The sequence below is a fragment of the Schistocerca americana genome, chromosome 1 (assembly GCF_021461395.2).
Source record: "Schistocerca americana isolate TAMUIC-IGC-003095 chromosome 1, iqSchAmer2.1, whole genome shotgun sequence".
NCBI classification, from domain to species: Eukaryota; Metazoa; Arthropoda; class Insecta; order Orthoptera; family Acrididae; genus Schistocerca; species Schistocerca americana.
In genome coordinates, this window is record NC_060119.1 from 375,775,369 (window position 1) to 375,798,324 (window position 22,956).

A 22,956-nucleotide genomic window follows, 5' to 3' on the forward strand; every position below is an offset into this window, starting at 1 on the left:
AAATTCCTGGTGAGAGGTGCAAAACTGCTTTGGTTCATTTCCTTCTGAAGATGGAATTTCTACTTTGAAGAGTGTGGTCAGTTTTCCTGTAGTGTATTCATCCAAGGCTTTAGTAATTTCTCTGTGCTTTCTTGATACATAGAGCTTATGACTCGACTTCACTGACCATGGTTTCTTAACAGGACTAACACCTACCTCTGCAGTTGATTAATTCAGGTATTTAATTCTTCCTCTTCTGTTGCAAAATCTGCATTAATTCAGGTATTTAATTCTTTCTCCGCTGTTGCAAAATCTACACCATGGGAGGAGTCACCTTGTTCAGATACTATCATTGTTGTTATTCTGTCAAAACATTTAGGACACAAAAAATTGCCACTGGAAACATCTTCTCTTTGAAACAGTCTTCAAATGAGAACACTTATTCCCAACCTGAACAAAGTCTGTTTCTTTGTTTGTCTTATATATCACTCTTTTATGGATATGCAAATAGTCAGCACACTTCACTCTCCTGTGGCCTCAGTCAAAAGACATTTAAAACAGTTCATCCCACAAAACACACAGCAACTGCGTCAACTGGTAAATTCCTCACAAAAACACAGAACTCACTGGATAGTCTCAGATTTCTTAAAAGCCTCTTCAGCAAACAAACTGAATAACTGCAATACAGAAACCTGCAATGAACAACTATGACAAAGAAATTGACAAGGAACTACAACAAAGTTTAAGAAATATCTGCGGCAATGAATGTAAAAAGAAATAACTGCAACAAAGAAAGTGATAAGAAATAACTGCAACAAAGACAATAGAAATAAACACTGTAACAAAGAAATTGATAAGAAACAACCTCAGTGAAGACATACATTATGCTTGAAAAAAAAAAAAAAAAATCAAAATAAAGCCTGTCCAACTTAAAAGCGAACGCTCTCCTTTACAGAGAATATAGTACTACATGGTACTAATCAACATAAAAAAATCTAACTTTTCTGGATTGGCATTTTTTTAAAAAATCTGTAAATTATAAAAAAATTCAAAAGGTGACAGTAAAAGATCTTTGACAGATATGCCCCAACGGAGGATACAACTGCAATCATAAAGCAATTATCTTTCAAATAAAAAAACCTCTAACAAAATATCAAGAACTGTTACATTTAAAAAAAAAATTCCGAAATTCGTATCTTCAGAATGGTGTTTGCAGTGTCATCTTTGTAGGCCTGTATCTCAGGGCGGGAATTTATTTGAAGAAAACAAAAAATGTGTGTTTCTTACTTACTCCTGAATTTTAACTTATGCTAAATTCAATAACATCCGAGACTGTGAAGGTAACCCCCCTGCCTGAAGTGATACAGATTATTACCTCAGTAACAACTGTAGGGATTCTTATGTGGTTTTCACCAATAGCTAGAATGATTCGCAAGGAAGGTTTGTGGCCACATGTGAGGCATAAGGCTGCCCAGCTGCAGTGACAGGCCGACACGAGCTACCGGCCAATGTGGTAGCTCCCATCTCCCATAATGTCACACACTGTCCTTCTAAAGTCCAAATGTGGATAATATCTGTCTCTCCGCAAAACTGTCCTGGGGTAGTCACACAAGTCTTCCAGCCACAGATATGGTGCTACCTGTGCGCAACAATGGTTCTGTATAATTTTATTTCTGCCTCAGAGAGACCCTAAAGTAATTTGTGTTTGACACCTGTCCTGTCATAAGGAGGCAGTTTATGTAATACATGAGTAACATATTCTCCAGATGCACTGACTGAATTCATCTTATCTTTTAGTTGCATCTTCAACAACGTTAGTCCAGCTTCATTTATGTTCTCACATTTCCAAAGACCCCCCCCCCCCCTTTTCAACCATTCTTGTGAGGTGTAGTACTAGGCAGTCCATAAGATGAATCTGCAGCATCTTATACTCTCTCCTGAACTGGTACTTGTGGAACCCGAATCAAATTTATTTGTTTCAAATGCTGGTGACTGAAGACGAAAAACATGAAAAACCAAATGTGTTCTGCAAGGTCCTCTACTTCCTCCACTGTGTGGGAGTAACTGATGGGAAAAATTGCCCTACTTTGCCGTTCTGAAAGAGGGAATAAAATTCACAATTGCAACATTTAACATTGTGCTACTTGCTGTCATTGATGTTACTACAACTTTTTGTAAGATGACCTGGATTAGCAAAGAATAATTTTACATGGAAGTATATTCAGGAATGGTTCTTATAAGTGAATTAGTTCACAAAAAGTCTAAACTTGCCACCTCATTAATGTCTATGTGATGGGGCAAAGATACTATTATTTGTATTCCTAGTGTGTGATATTCTTCCACTACAGGAAAAAATCATGAAGCCATATCCAAAAATATTCAATTTAGCCTAAAAAGAAATAATTTTAGTTCCTAATTGTACAAGGCACTGATGGCTGTAGAAAACACGTTTGGTATTATAGCCTTGGTGTTTTGTCTTTTCTGAAATGTAATGTGAGAAAACGAACTATTACAGTTCATAAGGAAGTTTTGATTCTTATTGCCTACAGAGTGTTAATGTTATCCAAGAGACACAGAAACAAGATGATTATATTTCATCTATTACCGCACTTCTAAATATACCAAGAGGAACTTCAAAAGCATGTAAACAGACTGACAATTAATTTGCAAATTACTTTTTTAGGCAACAAGGAACTGTACCATGGCAAAATTGTTACAGTTGAACATTGTACAGTACAAGATACAAATAAAGATACAGAAGAGTAATTTGACTCACTGGCTGATATATTTCTGGGTCTTGCCATACGTCTTCCATCTTCTGTTCCTCGCAAATATACTGTGTCAGTAGAAACCTCACCTTCTCTTCTATATTGTTACTGGTATAAAAACAGCTATATTGTTACTGGTATAACAGCAATGATTTCATGAAAGAAGTCCTGATTTAATTTTACATGTTTGTACTCCACACTTTGTACATTTCAGATTACTGCCTTGTTCACTCCATTATCAATTCAGCAACATGAAACACGTGGACCACCCTGTTGCTCAGCATGCTGCCCAATACAACATCCTTCATTTCAATGACTGCTTAACAGTCTGTGCCATATGGATCCTTCCTAGCAACACCAGCTTTTCTGAACTGTGCAGGTGGGAACTTTCCTTGCAATATATCTTACGTTCCCACGACGCTCTTGGGCTCAACCTTCCTTAGTCATTGTCCTCACCCATCTATCCCCTTCCCTGTTCCCATTTCAACACTACACAGCCCTCATTTCACCATCACACCCAGTCCTTTACTTCTCTCCATTTCCGCCCCCCCCCCCTCCCCCCTCACTGCCCTCCGTCTAACCTCCAAACTGCATATAGCTGCCCTACCCACTCTCCACCTTGTCCCTGCATGCTCCCCAGCAGCACTTCACTGTCCCGCCCCCCTACCCTACTCTCCCTCCCCCTCCCCGCCCCAGCCTCCTCCTTACCCCCACCCAGTCACCACTCCCATCACGCACTGGTGCTGCTGCTCACAGTGTGGCTTCAGTTGCCAGAGACTGCACTTTTGTGTGTGTGTGTGTGTGTGTGTGTGTGTGTGTGTGTGTGTGTGTGTGTATGCTCCGCGCCTGCGTGTGTGTTTCTGTCATCTATTTTTGACAAAGGCCTTGCTGACTGAAAGCTTATTTGTGAGAGTGTTTTTGCTATGCCTATTTGTGACTCAGCATCTCCACTATATGGTGAGTAGCAACTTTCCTTTCATAATATTGTGACATTCCATCCCAGATTTTCCATTGTTTGATTTTAATCTGTTTACCTGTGACACATATGTCTGCCAAGTTTTCTTGCTATATGCTACAAATGTAACAACTGTTACATTTTTTGAATTTGAGTTCTCATTACAAGTGCCTATGTAGAGGCTCACTATATTCCAATACATATTTAAAATTTCAAAGATAAAAAAGCAATAAATATGTTTTTAATTAAATCATCAATTGCCTAATTCATTACCCACATGACTTCCGCAGAGCTACTCAAAACATTAGGTTCATTTCAAAACCATTCACTTAAATGTGCCTCCCTAATCACTCCCTGTACATTGCATCTTTTATTTGATCCCAAAACTCCACAAACAAGAGCTACCGGCCATCCCCTTGTGGACAGTTAAAGCACTCCCACAGCAAGATCTTTTGCCTTGGTTGACCAGCATCTATAACAACTAACTGCCTGCAGTCTCCCTTCCTATAACCAAGACACCATTCAAATCCCAAATCAAAAACACCTTCAGCCATCTATATTTCAACTTTTATTTTATTTAAGCGACCACTTTCAGTGTTTCACTATGCCTTCCTCAGTCCCCCTGACCAATGTGTAGCTAGAATCCATCCTCATATGCTATCGAAATAGGATCCAACATTCAATAGCTGGTAACCGCAGAACACTTTTTAACAACATGATCCCTTCGTTCATCATTAGCAGACTTTTGAGTCGAATGAGTGTATGAAATTCTGCTTTAGAAATAATTTTGTTTGTGACAGGGAATGAGCCAGTGATTTCTTTGTCAACAATGGGTGTTACATGAAAGACATGAGAAGCAGCACTTGTTTGGGCTGACTCCAGCTACACACTGTAAAAATAAAATTACAAACAACTCCAAAAATATGACAAAAAATTTGTCTGACAACAATAGATAGGTGCAATAAGACGATAATGACAACATTAATAATGCTACGAGTTGAAACTACTGGAAGACTGAAAAAGATCTGAAATGAGGCTGGGGTGTGTGGGTCAGAGGGAATTGCCACCCCCCCCCCCCCCCCCCTCCCTCACATTCATGTCAAGAGGTGCAGAACCTACCCTGACCCCACGTGACACAAAACACATATAAAACAATAACATAAAACACAACTCCCTTCAAAATGCGTGAAGTAGAGGTCACTGCAAGTAAAAGGATTTGGACAGCTAGACCCTGCGTTCACCGGTGAGCCGTAAAGAAGGGGCATTCCATGAGGATGTGTGCTAGCTTTGGGGAAGTGTTCCGTTGCAGAGATAAAACCATGAGTCAGATGTAAACAATATGAAACTGCCACTAGACAGAGAACTCTTTCTGTGACAATGGCAGCTGTGATCTCCTTGATGGTATACAGTTATTGGACAGAGAAGCAGCCCATCATTCTCTGTTCTATTTACAATGAATCGCAAGTCTCATCGCTCCTTGTAAATCAGAGCCCAGTATCTCCATTACTAGTGTAAGTTGTGTGGTCACTTAACTGATCAAGCGATCAGCTAGCTCACATTCCCTGAGATCCCCATATGACTCGGGATCCAGAGGAAAATGACTGAGCATGCAGTATGGGGAAGACCATAAGGAGTTCAAGGATACTAGACACTGTCAGATGGTGAAGATAGCATCAGTCAATAGATTAGAGATTGCCGAGAGAGTCACTGCATTCCAAAAAACATGTTGCGAGTTTCCTTCTTGATGAAACAGGGTGTTCTAGCAATTAGCAACTAGATACTTAAGGGCATGTGGTAAAGAGTGTTGTTCCTGACTTTAGGCATATATAAAAACACGTCCTGCCTTTTCTGCACCTTTAGAACAATCAGTATAAATTTTATTTCAGCTCCTTGATAGTCACAGGGGACTACGAGAAACCTACAATGGAAATCAACAGGGGTAACGGATTTTAGAGCCTTGCAATAAATCTAATTGGACCTATTGTCTGGTTACACACCTGGGAAGAGCACTGGTACATTTGAGAGGAAGGAGGTGAAGACAGGTATGAAGACTTTCCAAATACATTCCAATTTGGAAGCCTGACCTAGGTCATTTGTTAGGGGAGGTTGATACTCCACAGAGAGGAACAAAATTTGATAATTTGGTTAGCTTTGATAATTGTCAGATGGTAACTGAATAGCAGCTGGCATTGCTGAAACTGACTTCCACCAGAAGACAGTCAGCAGGTCTCATATGAAAGACACCAGTAGTTAGCCTCATCCCACAGTGATTAACTGGATCTAACAGTTGAAAAGATGATAGTGCTGTCAAATCATACGTATGGCATACTGTCAAGACACACCAAGATCAGTGCTTTGTAGAAGCCTATGTATGTATGAGGTATAGCTAGGAATGCAGAGAGCATTTAAATTTCCACTTGGAACCTGTTACAGTCTGTTGGACGTGGGATAACTATATCAGTTCACTGATGAAGGGGTGGCCTAATTTGGAATTGTATGACTATCTCGAGGCATTGGTTCCCAACGTAGTGCTTCGGCTCTAGATGGAATATGGTGTGGTGCCAAAAGTGCATGACCCATATTTCAGCAAGAGAAAGTTGGACGCCATGGCAGAGGGCCCAGGAAGAGGCCCTCCATATGGCTCCTTCATGTTGACACTCATCTAAGGCCACAGAATCAGAGTGTACCAAATGTAATAGTAGTCAACATAAAGAGCTATGAGAAAATGTATACCATTCGACATTGAGCCCTACGGGACACCATCCTCTTGGAACTGTGCACTGATGATAACCCTAAACCATCAAGCTGACAAAATGTTGTGGATAAAAAGCAGTTCAACACTTTGGAAACCTTAGTCTGGACTATAGTCAAGATGTGATATCAGGCAGCATCATACACCTTTTTAGAAGTCTATTCTGAAAATGGATAGATTCTTAAGAACATTACAAAGTTTTAACAAATAAAGAGATACTTCATGACTTTGATGTGTTTCGTTTTTCTTTTTGCAACCCTGCACTGGCTCTTTATGATGTTTCCAAGAGTCATATTCCTATGTTATAATAGACAAGACAGCATCATCCTCCAATTCACTTTGACTACTTTGTTGCCTGTAAACCATACTTTTGAGTTTGTGTATGGCTGGATCTCGAAAATGCCGGTTTTTAAAACTTGGGTCCAATAGAGTTGGTCATTTAATTCAATTTACCTATACTTTCTCTTCAGCTCTTTCAATTAAAAGTCCTTGCATTCTTTAGCAATTAGTGAGACTGGGGTGACACTATTAAGTTCTGTTGACAAAACAATTTTTATAGATACAATTCTGGACATTGTAACATACTTTTCTCCACATGCTTCTCTAGCAACATGTTTCAAAGGCTTTCAAAAATCTTTACATTGACTGAGGGTTTCCATCTCTACAGCAGTTGGCATATCAAAGAATATTAAAAAATAATAATTATTAGATTCACACATACCTTTCACTTGTTTTACCAGGCTCAGAGGCACTGCTGACTTTCTGTTGTTTTCTTTCTAGAACAGTTCTGTGAGTTCTGGTGTAAATGAATTCGACATTTTTCCGCAAAACTTCACAGTTTTCATAAACTTTTTGCATTTTGCCATGGTGTCATTCATTGTAGTAATATATGTCCATAATTTAGATTTCAGCAGCAAACGCTAACAAAGCACTCCATGATTGTGAACAACAAACAATATAGCTGATTAACAGATGAACAGCCCCGCTGGACGAAGGACAGTGCAGGCAGGTGGAACGCAGTACCACAGACACAAGCAAATAGTCACTCACTACTTGGATATGTTGTGTAGAATCAATTCAATACGAGTACTTTTCGATCAGTACCCTGAGTAAGTCTTTAAAAGAACTCAGTATTGAAACAAAAGTATTTCCTTGTACTGCAGCATTCCTCCATAAAAACCAGACCAGGTAGTCAGTTGTTGACCATCCCTCCCTAACATCACACAGGTAGAAGGAGAAAAGGTCTTGTGATACAAGAAAAGGTCTTGTGATTCAAGAACGCAGCACAATCGATTGGCCACCATCTACTTGAGCAATCTGTGTAGCACTTTCATAAGATAACTGGTCTACAGCTGTCAATGGAAGTTGGATTTTTGCTTGGCTTAGGAATTGTAATGATGATACTGTCACACCATTCTTAGTCATATATTATTGAAAACCATCAAGATGATCCAGACTCAGGTACTGAATCACTAGATTGTTAATCAAGCCAAAGTCTTGGGCAGTACCACGGACCAAGTGAAAGCTTCTATGCAATAACTATTTATTAAAAGGCAAGTTACATGTCTCGAGGCTGTTTACAGTAAAACAAAGGCAGGTATTTTCCACCTGCTGTTTACGTGCTTGGAAGGCAGGAAGATAACAAGTAAATTTTCCCATCACTGTTAATGTAATGCATAATAAAATGTTCAGCAGAGAACAACAGGTCAGTAAACACACTATTATTAAGTGAGATACTAGGATTGGTTATTGGTAATTGGTGCCCTAATAGACCACGCAGTTTGGCCTAGGAGCATGATGTGTGCATTCCCAAAGGGAAATTCCAGTGATTCATTTTCCTTCGTTTGATTAAGAAATGAGCCCTTGCACATAAATGCTTATGGCATTGCACCAAGGAGTGGAGTTCATATTGTAGAAAAACTCTGTGACAGTCCTAGACGGTCACTTTAATTTCTTCAGACTACAATGGGACAGACTGCTGGTAGCAAGAGCCCATGGAAATGGGGACGCTGTGTCAGCAGTATGGATGATCACAGCAGAGACATCTCTGTGGTCATTGTCACTGACTCTTGGTGGTGAGGGTGGGGGCTACAAATATGACATGGGAGGTATAGGTCTACCAGTCTGCCCTCTGAAGTGTGCAGCATAGTGACTGAACTGATGGATGGCAAAATAGAAGCCATAGGATCACTAGAAAGGTGATCAGTCACAAAGGTTATTGTGCACAGACCACCAATTAGACTGGCAGAGAAAATTGTGAAGTCAGTGCCGTGGAATGTGTCTCGAGCTGCATTAAAATGAATAGGATTCAAATGTTGACGTCAAAATTAGAAATTAGTTGCTCAAGCAGGAGAGAGAGGGGAGGGGTGAAGATTATAGTTTAATGTTCTGTCAAAAGTGAGGTCATTAGAGACAGAGCGCAAGCTCGGATTACAGAAGGATGGGGAAGGAAATTGGCCTTGCCCTTTTTCAAAGGAACCATCCTTGAATTTGCCTGGAGTGATTTAGGAAAATCACAGAAAACCTAAATCTGGATGGTCTGATGGGGATTTAAACCGTCGCCCTCCCAAATGCAAGTCCAATGTGCTAGCCACTGCGTTGAAGCAGGAGACCTCTTCAATGTTGCTTGAGGCTCTCCCACAGAGGACTGTATGTATTGGAATCTCTGACCAAGAGGGAGAGTGAAGGGAATTGCTGCAACAAGTTTACCATCTGGAATACATTATTTACTTATCACAAGGGAGATAAATATTACTGTGGGTGACTTTAGTAGTTGTCCAAACACACAAAGTTATCATCTTAACATTGCATACATCAGCACTTGGAATATAACGCAAATCATCATATTGACTCTGCTTGATGTCCCCCTCAGGCTTAGAAAATTTTCTATACTAGGCACAGTAATGCCCGAGTGAAACGGAATGCTTACCAGCGAACTGTGTTTCTTGTAGGGCCATGTACGTGGGCGTGCTGAAAAGTAATGCCTCCTAATTCTTTATGTTAAAAGTCAAAGCTTTTTTTAAATAAAATAAATGTTATTAACAGTCTACATCCTTATTCTTCATGTCTACACATTTACTTTTCAACATAGTTACCCCATCAATAAAGATATTTCTCCCAATGAGGGACCAGTTTGTTGATATTGCCAATGTAGAATGTTTGACTTTGTTGACAGAGCCACAACCTCAGCCCTGCTTGCATCACTTCATCACTATCAAAGTGAAGTCCTTTAAATTTTGGAAACAGATCAAAATCGGATGGGGCCAAGCAGAGACTGCAATAGAGTACAATTAATGAAAATGAAGACAAGGCATCAGACTGTTCCAGATGTCACAGCACTCATGTATGGTCTGGCATTGTCATGCTGAAGGATAGGTTATTTCCATGTGTGGAAGAGCTCTTCGAATTTGAAACTTGACTAGAGTAAGCTGTTTCTCACACACTGACATATGTTAAACACTGCCATGTAGATGTTACAATTCGAGCCCTCTAGTAGCAGAGGGCTACAAATGTGTAGACATGAAGAATAAAGGCAGAGAACGTTAATAACATTTCTTTTATTAAAAAATCTGTAAGAGTTTTCACATAAAAAAATTGAAGACATCACTTTTCAGCATGCTCTGTGAAGTAGTATGACAATCTTGCAGTTCTGAGATGTAGCAGTTATATTTCTTCCAGTTCCATTAAGTGACCACTCTGTGGGTGTCTTGGGGCGATGAAAGGAGAGGAGAGGAGAGGGAGGCTGTATGCATTGGGATGAAGGGGTGGCCAATCACAATTTGTTACAGGTTGGAGGGGTGGTACATCAAGTGCAAATACACAGTTTCAGAATCAGAGAGGGCTTTCCTTTGTAGCTCTTGAAACTTCTGAGTGCAGTGGGAGTTTATCCATTTTCAGGACAGAGACAGAGGAAGAATGGGTGGAAAACCACAGAGCAAGAGTGCTGCTTCTCTGGCTGAGGGCAGGAGATTGAGATCACCAGTGTTAGTGAAAAGGGAGTCTAACGTGATGTCCGCCTCATCTGAGGGTGAAAGGGCACAGTCATGGTTATCAAAGATCTGATAACACAGATTTTCAACAGTCACTGCAAAACTAGCTACCATTTTGACAACCGATTGTTTGTACTCCTGTATTTTTGACTTATTTTTATTAATTGTGAACATTAGTCAATGAAAGATGTTGATCCTGGCAGCTAATACAGGTCAGATAGAGTATGTAAGAAGTTCAATTACACTGGTGCCTCACGCCCACTCAAGCTGCTGGGCTCAATGTGAATTATCCATCCTGGTGTAACCACTCTGACTGGGGTCTCTCTCCATGGACACTGTCCAACCACGGTAACATTCACCTAGCACGATCGATGTTGACCGGAGTTCCAGTGTGCCAAAAAATGATACCAACATACTCCCTCATACGTGGAGAGATCTCAGCTCACTCACCAGGAGTACATTCCCTGTTATCACGCAACTACAACTGTACAGGTACATGATGAACCCAGCCAACAACTGCCTGGTTACCAGGTAATCAATTTTGGTACTTTTGGTACAAGTTTCTCTACGATGCATTCATAGATTCATGATATATAAACCGGGGACTTCTGGAGAGATCAACTTGCGACAGCCAATTCCTGAACCAGGGAATACACAAAGAAATCTGGATCTGTTGCCACAGAACAGAATAATCAAGCTTGGGACTGTCCAGAACTAGATCACACAGATGGCTTCTTATTGTTTACACTATAATTGTTCAAAAAGTGCTATTAAGTTGTCTCGGTTCCCACTTAGAACTTATCTGAAGCAGCCATTTATGCTCTGGTAACATAGAAATGTAAGTGTAGAGCTTTCATCATCTCTGACCTGAGTGAAAGAAAGTGCTTTTCATAGGTCAAGAAAATAATTGATGTTTGCTGAGCATAGAAGTGATGTAGATTTTTGCGTAATTAGTGGGAACTTAGTTCCGGCAGAGCTACTGTCAGAAGTGGGATTTTTATTTATTTATTTTATATTAGTTAAAATATAACTGAGTGCAATGACAAAGTACGCAACAAGACATTTATTTTACTTTCACGTGGAATTATTTTAGTGTGGAATTTTGATGCAACAAGACCTTAAGGCATGGGCATATAGAACTAATCATATGTGAACAGGAAAGTTCAGTAAAATATCTCGCTTGTATAGTGTCACCGAATAATTTTGTTTCTGCTAAGGTTATTGTTCTCCGTACCATATTTTACAGACAATAAGACACACGTTAAGTTTTAACCATTTTTTTTAAAAATAGACCACAACTGTTTTATCCACTGACATACTTGTTTGATTGTAGGTTGTTTTAAAGCTCTCTTCAGTGTGAATTGAATCCAGTGTTGCCAGATGGAAATATGTTTCCCATGGCATCGAATATTTGACCACTTTTAAAACTGGTGGAAATTTTAAATCACACGCTAGACTTTTTTATATTAATTTTGAGTACAAGACGCCTGACTCTCGGAGATAATTTTTTGAAGAAGAAAGTGTGCCTTGAGTCTGTAAAATATGGTATTTTATGATATACTTGCATATATGGTGAATCAGGAGGAAAGGTAGATGCTTTGAGGGGTGATAGAATTAGTGATTCTGAAAAAAAAAAAAAAAGCTTCATATGGACATATGCCCTGTTCTGAATAGTTTCCGAGATAGAACACATTTAATATCACTTTTGTACATGTTTCTTGAATAACTCGAAAACTGCACCCTCCAGTAAAAACGTGTCTCAGCACAAAATTAAACTATATTAAATTTCCTACAAAAAAAGGTCCTATTCATTTTTTTCCTCTAGAACAAATGGTTTGTGAGAGAGTGCGAGAATGTTGGAAAAACTCACTAGACCCGGATGCGCTGTAGCTTATGTAGTTTTTGTAAGCCAATTTGAGGTAGTTTCCCGACTTGATAGACCACAAGTGTCCCATATCAAACTGTTCGTCTCACCTTGCTACATCAATATGCTACCTCAAATTGGCCTACAAAAACTACATATGCTAGAGCGCATGTGCGTCGAGCGAGTTTTTCAACATTCCTGCCCTCACTTCACACAAACCATTAGTTTTAGAGAAAAAAATGAATAGGGCCTGTTTTGTAGGCCGTTTTCAAGTTATTCAAGAAAAATGAACAAAAGTGATATTAAATGTGTTCTATCTCGGAAACCATTCGGAATAGGGCATATGTCCATATCAAGTTGTTTGTTCAGAATCACTAATACTATCAGCCCTCAAAGCACCTGAGTCACATTGTGTGTGTGTGTGTGTGTGTGTGTGTGTGTGTGGTGTGTGTGTGTGTGTGTCATTAATAATACTTGGAGGGGCAGAGGACCACTTTAAACAGTGATTTTCAGTTGGGGGGGGGGGGGGGGGGGGGGGGGGAGAATGTACAGCTAAATTACATGATCCCAAGAAATATGTTACTGTATTATTTCTGTTAAAGCCTTGCTAACTGAAATAGTGTAATGCAATAATATACAATTTTTTTCAGATTTTCTTATTTTATTCTTTAAAGAGTGAGATAATGTCATACTGTTTTCATAAAGACTGACTAATCTGAAATAGCAATGTTAGTGAAAGCATAAATTTAAAATCAACAAACAAAAATTAGTAAAACTTTGAGCTGTGTGGCTTTCACTCGCCGCCCACAGAGAATCAAGCATCTTATTTAGCATGCTATAATAGTCGTAGGTTCATTTTGAAAATAACAAGGGGTTTTTAAAAATAAAAAACTTCTGAATTTTACACACAACACCAGCACGACTGTACTATTATCTCTAGAGTTACATATAAAAAGAGCAACTGTTGCAGTGTTTTACAAGGGTTGGAACCTAAAATAGTGGGAACTATTTATTCACAACCGATACAAAAGAATTACATGTTTGCATCTGTTACTGTCCTTCAAAGTAGTCACCAGCGTTGTGTAGAACCCGTTGCCAGCGATGTGGAAGGCGTAGTATACCATTAGTAGAGCCTGTGCTGTTGATGGTGCGAATGGAGTGGTGTACTGCCTGTTAAATCTCTGGAACAGTTCTGAAGAGAATGCCACGAAGTGGCTCCTTCATCTTCGGAATCAAATCAAAGTCACAAGGACTTAAGTCCGCAGCGTATGGTGGATGGTACAGTACTTCCCAGTCCCATCGAGCGAACAGAGCAGCCACAGCTTGTGCTGTATGCGCCCGTGCATTGTCATGCAAAATGATGGGTTGGTTGTGTAGAAAGCGTCGCCACTTCTTTCGCAAAGCTGGTCACAGGGGATGCTCCAAAAACTACTAGTAATACTGCACATTAACTGTCTGCCATGGAGGAATATAATGCGTTAGGATGACACCATCACAGTCGTACACGAGAATCACCACAACTTTAGACCGCTCCATTCGCACCATCAAAGGAACAGGCTCTGCTAATGGTATAATACGCCTTCCACATAGCTGGCAACGGGTTCTACACAATGCTGGTGACTACTTTGAAGGACAGTAACAGGTGCAAACATTTAACTCTTTTGTATCGGTTGTGAATAAATAGTTGCCACTATTTAAGTTCCAACCCTCATATTTGCAGCTCATTGTCTTCATGTGGCAACTGATTTTTGGAGAAGCCATACAGCACCTAAAAGCTTCACAAAAATAATAATTTGTCTTAGCATACTCATGCAAGTTTTCTTTGTGGTATACCAGATGGTTTGGTATTATTCTGTTGGGAAACTAAATTTATGTATATACTGATACCATTAAGTAATACTTCCTGTGATTTGACTAGGCCTGTCAGTGTAACAGTCTATTAACCAATCATTAGACATTAGATACAAGTCGAGTGGTTAGATTAATAATATGGTTTGCCACTGTTCGGCAGAAATATATATACTTTTTTCCCAATACTCAAATCGTGACAATGCTCCCCTTAGATCTACTTCAGTACAGTTACACGTAATATTGTAAATTTTTCAATTATTCCAACTGTATGTGCCACGGATGGCAAGCAAATTTTAAAACTCCAGATTCAGTTACACTTAAAGCAGGAAGATAGTCTCTCTCTCTCTCTCTCTCTCTCTCTCTCTCTCTCTCTCTCTCTCTCTCTCGCACACACACACACACACACACACACACACACACACACACGCACAGCTAGTAAATATGCCTAAGTGCCACTTATGAATCATCCTTTCACTTTGTTTGTTGCCTCTAGTCTGAAATATCATTTACATAATAAAAATATTATTTCTTCTAGGGGAGCACTAGCAACATGGGCAAAATATTATAGGAAAGGAAAAATAAAGAAAACTGTAAGCTTAGAAACAGCATTCACGAAATAGTCTACCGAGAAATACATCATGTGAACACACAAATACAACAAGGAATAAAATCCTTTTTTTAAGAGGTGCCTGGGAGAGCAGTGAGCTATGTCACATCCAGGAAGTTAATTGTGCTAATTCAGCTACTAAGTCATTTCTTCTTGTGAAGCACTTGTGGTACTTCCATGTTGTCAGGTGGTCCACATAAATATTGTAACACAACGACACTCTCAAAACCTCATCATCTTTGAAATCATAGATCACTGTTCATCTGCCTCGCAGTTATCGTTAATAACATCTGCTCTCTCACTTTCCCCTGAAACATTTGACAATAAGCAACTGAGCACTTCTGCTCAATATTCTGCTTATTTTTAGTCAATGATAAAATAGCTAAAATTTATAGAAACACATTTAAACTTCTTCGAAGTAATTTTCTTTTTTTTTCCTACCATGATTCTGTGGCATTACACTGGAAATGCTCTGATGTTCTTACAGTTACCACTGTGTACAGAATCAGAAAAGTGCTGAGTACCTCGCATACATATTCCTGTGTTAACACTAGTGGAAAAATGGTTTATTATCAGATGACAAAAGCCTCGATGAATTTGTGACAACCATTTATTCTCAAATTCATTCACTACTCTTCTAAATCAATAAGCACAGAATAGATACCCCTCACCCCAGAAGCACGCGCGCACACACACACACACACACACACACACACATAGTTTCTCTTCCAGTCACAATTGAGAAGTAGGTTTCTGGCTCAGCAGCAATGTGAGAGCACTGACAAGAAATTTCTTTGGAAAGCCCACTATTATTGCGCACCTAGCTTGTAGCTTCAATCTAATACAAATAACTGATGAAAAACAGTGCTCTGTTGTAGCATTTCTGTGTTGGTGAAAATTCCTCAATCTAACAAAGAACTGCTTGCAAAGACATGATTACCTTTTAGAGGAAATGTTTCTAATGGCAAACTGCAGACTAACTATAAAATATCAACCAAATAAATTACTATGCAACAATAGAAAAACTGTGGTTTGGACAGGACCAACTTTTAATACTGATAAGTGAAAGAGGAAACAGATAACATTTGTGGGAGTGTTATTCCAATTTACGCATCAGTTGCAAATCACTCAAAACTGGTTGATTCTCTTTCTGAAACATAAGCCATTATCATATTATTTTAGAAACTGTAAACTGAATAGTGAACTGTACAAGCACAAAACAAGATTTTGTATAAAGAACTCTTGAAAATAATTTTTTAAGCCCAAGTGCCTTTATATTTACATGGGAAAGCAACATGTTCCATTGGAGTTTGATTTTATATGTGACACACTACACGAATTTACGCAATCCTATCATGAATCACACCATTCTCGATAAAACCTTTTCTCTCTCTTCTATTGGTCCTGTGTGGTAAGGATACCAGACTATGAACACATACCAGAAATGGCTAGACCAGAGGTACTCTGCACCCAAGAATAGTTTGAACCTGTTTTTACTAACACATATTCTTCAATGAAAGACCTCAATACTGTGGACAGATTCAGCTCCTTGCTAAGGCATCAATAACACCAGCTGAACTCACTACAATCTCAGAACTGACACACACACAAAATTTGGAACAATGTGCTCGAAAAAACAATTCCGATCCTCTATTATGCACACTCTTCATTATTATATATAAATAATTTAACAACCATCTGGTTTATGAGATTCTGGAAGCTACAATGTCATCCCAGCCTTCACAGTTCTCCCTGTTCACTGGATGGTCAAACTTCACTTGTCAACTGTCTGAGCAGATGAACATGCTGTCAAGTTACACTCCTGAAAAGTTTATCAGTGTTGTCTTCAGGCTACCTAAAATACTATAGGGTCATATTTTTAAATGATGGTTATTGAAACACAACAACTTGAAACTGGTGTTTATTAGTTTGAAATGTGTAGTAGTTTAGATTACGATTATGTCTATCTGTTTACTTCATGGACAAGAGGTTGTGACAGTAAGTGTCAAAGGAGCAACAAAAATAAGCAAGTGATCACTTTGATCAGTTCACCATAACTCAAAAAGTTCTGAATTTGCACATGTTCACTGAAATTCAATAGGCTCTATTAAACTTCTCACTCTTCCAAATAACTTGCAAAGTTATTATACTAAAGACCTGGCATTCACCAGTGAGTAAAAGTGTAGTTCAATGTTTCAAACACTCAAGGAATATTTCCAAATCTCAACTACACTATAATACAGCAAAAAGGTTTCAAGTCCTAAACTGACACGGCTGTAACATTATACAGACACAATATCAGAAGTAACACCAACCAACTTTTTTCCTGCTTTCACACGAAGAGATCCACAATAACATTTAATGAAATATAGAACAGTACAAAGTCTCATAACTATAGAACACATCAATATACAGTCTCATAGGGGAGGCTGAGGGCCCAGCATGCTGGGCTTATATTGAGCTGTTGTACACACAGCACACCGCTTGCTGTGTCGTCTGCCCAAGTTGACAGGTGACCTCTATAGGTCAGCCATGGAGGCACTTGTATCATGTAATACGGTTATGCATGCTCACACTATAGGGTTACAATACTCCTTCCACTTTATGAAAAATGGGCACTTTGGAGATGTCAGTGTCTTCACTGGTAGGTGATGACTGTTGGAGCAGCTGTTGTGCTGTCACAGGAGAATGTGGTCTGAAAGAGCACGGGCACCAACAGGCATGGTGCTTACTCCCCTGTGAGAAGCCATAAGGGATGACTGATGATGCCGGTGCTGTACCCATGTCCACATCTGGGCAGGCACTCAGCGATGTAGGCAGCAGAGAAGAAGGCAGTGGTGGAAGTGGGGGGTGGGAAGGGGGGGGGGGCAGTGACAGGAACTGTGAAGATGGAGGCAGTCCAGTGCTACCTGCTCTGCCCAGCAGCACCCTGAGTGAAGACAGTGCTGGAGCCAGAGGAAGAGTGGGCCGCAGCACGGAGGCCAGCGTAAAGGGTTGCAGGGCAGAGGACTCTCTGGTGTGCAGTTTGACACTAGTGGACAGAGCTGTGCTCAACACAGAGAAGGCACTCTTGGCCTGATGGACAACGACTGGTATCCACATAGGGTGCCGACCAAATCTGCAGGCCCCGGGCAGCGGAGCCTGTATGGAATCGCTGCGAGGTGGGTACCACCAGGTGGGCAGGCATTGATCAGACAAAGCAGCATATTGGGCTGGCAACCATGAAGCAGCTCCGGCAGGCTACAGTTGCCAATTGGAGTGAACGTATATGAACTCGAGAACATACCGATGTTTTCAGCTGCTCTGCCACTCCAATGGTGGAGAGACAAACGAAGCAGGCGAAGGGCTGCTTTGTCCAATAAAGATGTCAAAGGATTGAAAAGAGATATCAAAGGTTTGTGATCAATATGGAAATGAAACTTGCAACCTATAGGAAAACATGAAATTTTTTGAGCGTACACCCGATAGAAAGGGCTTCTTTTTCTGTCTGTGAACAGTGGTTGTTGCATCTGATTCAGTTTTGGAAGCGTATGCAATAGGATGTTCAGAACTACTCACATATTTGTATGCGAGAACAGTCTTAGGTCATACTGGGAGATGTCTGTGGTCAAAACAAGATGTTGGCCTAGTTGGAAAGTAACCAAGCAAGGTGCCAAGTGTTATTTTGACCTGAATAGAGTAAAATCACGCTCACAGGCAGGTGACCAGTGAAAATGAACATTTTTATTTAAGAGGGCATAGTGGCTGGCCGAACATGGCTGCACCAGAAAAAAAAAATTATTGTAATACACAATCTTTCTGAGAAACACTTGCAGCTCTTTGACATTGGTAGGACATGGTAAAGTTATAATGGAATCGATATGCTGGCATAAACGCTAGTCACCACCATGCAAGACTTCAAAATCGAGGTAGACGACAGACGGATGAAAAAATGGTGATCTGTCTGAGCTACATTTTAAACCAGCAGCCTGTAGCACTGAGAGCAAAGCACAATATCATCCATGTGGTTAATGCACCATGGAATGGAGGCTGTGAGCTGCTCCAAAAATCACTGGAAAATGAAATGGGCACTAGCCACACCAAATGGCAGGCACTGGTATTTATGTAAACCGAAGGCGGTATTCACTACGAGGACTCGTTCGGTAGGCTTCTGAAGATCTATTTTGGAAAAATACTGGTCCCAGAAAACCGTGCTAAGAGTGCATCCAGATGGGACAAGGAATAGGTTACCAATAATAGACTGTGAACTTACACACACTTTAAGATCACCACAGAGCTGAAGGTTGCCGTCAAGTTTTTTTGACAATTACCAATGGAGTAGATCATTCACTAGAGGATGTAAGGCGGTCTAATTGACTTGCTACCTTAAAGCTACTGGGACTGAATGGGTATGAAAAAAGTGGGAGTGCACTGTCAGTCTCATTGCGATATGAGTCCTGAAATCAATAGAACACCCTAAACCTTCCAAAAACAGGGAGGAATATTCCAAGAGAGTATGTCCAGTTGTTCATACACAACTTGATCCAATACCAGATGCACTTCACCAGAAACAGAGAATTCAAAAATTCTGAAGGCGACTAACTCAAAGAAGTTTTCATATTGGCATAATCCACTACTAGGAAGGTCAAAGGCCTAACAACTGCTTTATACGCAACGGGAGTAGAAAACTGTATCAATATGGGTATTTATTGTTTGTTGTAATTCACCAACCAACAAGATACAGGGGATAATACCGGTGATCCAAGATCCACATTGGATTGAGAATTTAACAAAGGCACTGCTACATCTGGGTCCACTTGCTTGCTTATCACACATAACTTCAATGTAGAATATGTATGGGGCTACAATCATTTGGGAAACACTGTTCACATCCATGTTCATGTCTGGTGAAAGAGGCTGAGAACTGCACACATAAGCAACAATAGTTGCGTGTTGCCAACGTTCTGGGCACGTTCAACTCATGTTGAACAAAACAATATGGGCACAACGAGAGAAGAGCACACAGCTGCTGTTGTGACACTGAGTGCTGCTGCTTAGCATGGCACTGCCCAATGCAGCATGGAGGCCACCACTGCATGGCCACATTGTCGTCTCTCTCTCCATGAGCTAATGATCGGCGGACAAGGAGAGGAAGCAACAGTGGCTACTTCACACCATGCTTATATCTGGTTTCCTTCTGCCATAGATACTTCAAAAGACTATGCGGACTCTCAGAGCAGCATTTTTACATTGTAAAGAACATTCACAATCTTCCCTATCATGAGCCAGTTGTATTATATCAAATCAGCATATGAGTCCTGGTGGGGCTCAATAACAAACTGGCAACAACAGCTAAGCCTATGAATTTCCACTGCCCAAGCTCTGTACAACTGTTACAACTGCTTTTGACAACAGTAGCACTCAACGCAAGCAGCAACAACATGAACACGTTTGAATGCTAATTAGAGAGCAACTGATACATTTCATCAAAAGACAGACTGGCAGGTTCCTGGAGAGGAGCTAGCCGACACAAAAGGTGATAAACACAGGGAGAAACCCATGACAAAAACAAAGCCTTATATAATTTGGGGTTGGCAGCTCCAAAAGCTTGAGAATGTTGCTGAAGGCATTTTTCATATGCATCAATGTTGCTGGAACCTCGCACGTAAATGATACTGCCAAACTGTTTAGTACCACCGAGTGAGTCTGCCTCTGGTCACTGTTATTCAAGAGACGGAAGAACTTCTTCCACTGAACTGTTGACTGTATGTCAAAACAGAAACATGAGGAGTAGAATACCGCACTCATCGCCAAATATGCTGTAACATTGTACAGACACAAGAAGTAATGCAAACCAAGTTTTATTCTGCTTCCATGTGAAGAGATCCACAATAACACTGAAGTATAGAACAGAACAAAGTCTTGTAACTACAGAAAACAGCAACATACAGTCTCTTATGTGAGCATACAATAAGTAAGTAAACATAAGTGAGTTTGAGGACCCGGCACACAAGACTTATATTGGGCTGTTGTGCACACAGCACAGCACTTGCTACACTGTCTGTTCGGGTAGGCCGGCCACTGAGCCATTGTAGTGTGCGCTGTTTGACTATGCACCCTCACACTATAGGACTACGACAGGCACATACTTGAAAAACTGAAAATGTGCAGCCTTGATATCGCCCAGAAACACAGTGCAAAAGATATCACACAGGCACACTTTGTAAATCGTGATGGTTGGACATTGCGCAGCGTGGGCATTGTAGTCAGCAGGCTTAATAATTTCACTGTGGTTGGAACTTATCTACGAGGGCAAATCAGAAAGTCTTAGCCCCCCCCCCCCCCTTTGAGTTCTGGCAACAAGAAGGTTCTTCACCCAGTCACATACCAGATCTGATATTCTGGTGTGTACTTTTCTTTACTAAACAACAACATGAAACTATATCAAAGGCTATCTAGAAGTTAAATTTAGTCTTAATTTACACTCTCACCCTCTGAAATTCTTGAAAGGGTAAACCAGTCTTAGTTTAGTACAACTGCAGTTTGCGCAACGCACACTAGTCCCTGTAAAGAGGCAGATGAGCCTACAAATTTGTCATTCAATACAGGTGAAAAACAGGTTCCATAATATTATAACAAATCTGCATCAGCAATTTAGATCTGCAGTTTAGTGCATCTGTCCTGTGATGGTCCTTCAAATCTGGAATCAACTGTCTCTTAGAGTCACCTAAAAGAGGAACCAGTTCTGTTGCATATCAGTGCAGGATCTGATTATATAAAGGGTGTCCAGGTCTATATATAAATAATATAAAATGTAATAATTTGAAAAGTAACTGAGATATTTATTGAGATAGTATGTTTCTATATGTATAACAACTCAAAATACTTTTATACACCTAACACACTTCAATATATGTACCATTAGTGGTGCAACAGACATCTAATTTGTATTCCATTACTGTCCAAGTGTTTTGCAGCATTTTCAGGCATAACATTTGTGACATCTCCACGAATGAGATGGCGCAGATCTGGTAGATCATTGACAGATGTCTGGTACACTTGATTCTTGATAAACCCCCATCGAAGAAAAAAAATAAATCAATTGGAGTAATGTCTCGGCTTATAGAAAGCAAAGCAATTGATGGACTACCTCTCCCGATCTAGCAATCTAGGAACTCGTGATCCAAGAAATCCCTCACAATGTTCGCAAAATGGCATGGACACCATCCTGTTGAAAGATCATGTCACAAGGAAGTTGTGGCACAGCATACAGCTCCAACATGTTTGTGTACATTGTTGCATTAACTGTAGGCCCTGCGAAGAAGAATGAGCGTACAACTCTGTCCTTCAACAATCTACATGCACAGTCACTTTTGGAGAGTCACATTTACACTATCACCATGGGGAGGTTCAGCGTCCACATGTGGCAACTGTGCATTTTCATCACGCTGGAAGTGTGGAATGTAGCTTGGTCCAAGAAACAGGAAATGAGAAACACTTCATTTTCATTCATTTTTGTCAGAATTGTCTCCACGAATACCTTCTATTATGGCCTGTTCTCAAGCTTAATTTTGTGATGAAGCAGCAGTCTACATGCCCGCAGGCACAACCTTTTACGGATGACGTTATGTACTATCAAATGAGTTAACTGTAACTGCCTACATGCTTGTTGGATTGACTTACAAGGAATCTGCTGGAAGGATGTACACATTAATGCAACAGTAGCTTCTGGAATGGTGTGCTTGTCCAATATTAAAAGCAAACTCCCAGTTTCCCAAAGCCACTTGTCCCATTTCTTGATTGTTATGTAAATGGGAACATCGTCAGTTGATCGCAGTCCTTACTCAAGCCGAAAACAACATTGTACCAGTGCAACAGACTTTAGCTCTGTGGGACAAAGCACGCAGAACACCTTCTGCTGTGGAGTCCACAGTGCTACTGATGCATGTTTAGATGATCAAAGCAGTTACATGCATGTGCACGCAGTTACAAGTGTCACAAGTAAACACAGAAAACTTTTTGAGTTACCTTACTTGCAGAATCAAACTGCAAAGAAACACCTCAATTACATCTCACGTTTTTACATTTTCTATTACTACATGTTTACCCCAGACATGCTGTATTAGAAATCAAACCTGTGTGCCAGACCATTGTTCTAAACTGGATTCTTACCTTTCGCGTGCTGTGTCCTATGAACAGTATTATCCATGCA

At 40.2% G+C, this 22,956-nt stretch overlaps 1 protein-coding gene across 1 annotated transcript in view; it reads right to left on the reverse strand.

Moving 5' to 3' along the window:
- Positions 1 to 22,956, reverse strand: part of LOC124622876 (carbonyl reductase [NADPH] 1-like) — a 73,650-nt gene that overhangs the window by 28,786 nt on the left and 21,908 nt on the right. The gene's annotated exons all lie outside the window — the stretch shown is intronic.